Genomic DNA, 1,591 nt, shown 5'->3' with positions numbered 1-1,591 from the left:
TACAAAAACTAAAAGATATTAGCCAGGCATGGTGGCATGCATCTGTAGTCCCACCTACTCGAGAGACTGAAGTGGGAGAACACTTGAGCCCAGGAGATCGGGGCTACAGTGAGCTGCAATTGCACTGCTGTACTCCAGCCTGGGTGACAGAGAGTATGTCTTTAAAAATAAATAAATAAATCCATATAGTCCCATTTCTGTTTGAATAGCTATATAGTAAACATTTTGCATGGAGTTGTTTTTGTTTTTTGTTTTTTTGAGACGGAGTCTCGCTCTGTGGCCCAGGCTGGAGTGCAGTGGTATGATCTCAGCTCACTGCAAGCTCCACCTCCCCGGTTCAGGCCATTCTCCTGCCTCTGCCTCCGGAGTAACTGGGACTACAGACGCCCGCCACCACGCCTGGCTAATTTTTTCTATTTTTTAGTAGAGACGGGGTTTCACCGTGTTAGCCAGGATAGTCTCAATCTCCTGACCTCGTGATCTGCCCGCCTTGGCCTCCCAGAGTACTGGGATTACAGGCGTGAGCCACCGCGCCTTGCTTAATTTAGGTTTTCTATCATCCAAAATTTGTGCAGTCAATTTACTAGTCTTTCAGATTTAAAAACCACAAACATTACAATAAATACTAAAGCACCCACAGTAGCCAGACTACTAAGGCCATGGTTATTGTATTTTTGGAGTGTCAGAAGAAAAGGTCAGAAGAAAAGGTCATAACCCATAGATAGGTATCTAGTGTGTGGGGTCAGCAGACACACCACACACAGCCAGGAAGGCTGAAGAGATTAGAGTCTCAACGCTGGGAAAGGCCTTTGAGATTCTTAGCTTGGGGTCCACGGTTGTACTTCAGGGACCCCAGAAACTCCCTGAGGTTATAAGCAAAATTCTATCGCTGCCTTTTTTCTTCAGAAAGCCTCATGGCTTTTGTCAAATTCTCCAAGGAGACTGTGACCTAAATAAAATATTTTTTTTCAATGCTTACGAGTCCTTGATCTAATTCCAGTGTCTAGAGAAAATGGGAGCTGTGTTTGGCTCACACAGTAAATTTATGGCAGAGACGGGTATCAAAGCCCCACTCGTGACTACATCTGTGCTTTCTGCCATCCTGGGCGCTAGAGGGAATTGCGCTGCAATTCATTCAATTATTTCTCAGTCTCAATAGATGACAAACCCCTTGCCCTTACCTCTGATTTAAGGTAAGATAATTTGGGCTGCAAGCAGGGTGCATCTTGGAGCGGGGAGACCTTGACATCAAACAGGAAGAGTCCTATCGGGGCAAGGAGACAGCAGCCCAGAAAGGCTGTCACCCAGGGTAGGTGTGCAGTCACAGTGAGGGCCCAAGGACTAAGGGCTGTGACACTAAGAGTCTCGGCTTCTGTGTAATCTCACCCAAGTCACTTCCCTGGTCTACGACCCAGTTTCCCAAATGTGTAAAGGGTCCTTTAGACCTCGCCCTAAAAAGTCAGGGGCGTGGCTTAAAGAGGACCGCGCTTCCCGGGCCCCGCCCCCAGGCTCTACGTCGTGCGTGACGCCCGCCGCCGCCTAGGAAGCGACGATGAGGTCATCGCCCTCCGCCTCGGGGGCGGGACCCTTG

At 48.6% G+C, this 1,591-nt stretch overlaps 1 protein-coding gene across 4 annotated transcripts in view; it reads left to right on the top strand.

Moving 5' to 3' along the window:
- TOM1 (target of myb1 (chicken)) overlaps positions 1-1,591 on the top strand; it is a 54,127-nt gene that overhangs the window by 4,134 nt on the left and 48,402 nt on the right. Inside the window, exon 1 of one of the 4 annotated variants that reach the window (XM_011978975.1) lies at positions 1,090-1,193. The exons of the other annotated variants lie outside the window; for them this stretch is intronic. The gene's annotated coding sequence lies outside the window, so the exon portion shown is untranslated. Of the gene's footprint in view, positions 1-1,089; positions 1,194-1,591 lie in introns of those variants that run through there. 4 annotated transcript variants of the gene reach the window in all.

This window comes from Mandrillus leucophaeus, unplaced genomic scaffold, assembly GCF_000951045.1.
Source record: "Mandrillus leucophaeus isolate KB7577 unplaced genomic scaffold, Mleu.le_1.0 Scaffold2, whole genome shotgun sequence".
NCBI lineage: Eukaryota > Metazoa > Chordata > Mammalia > Primates > Cercopithecidae > Mandrillus > Mandrillus leucophaeus.
The sequence above is the reverse complement of the archived record's forward strand: the minus strand, read 5'-3'. Positions and strand labels throughout refer to the sequence as shown.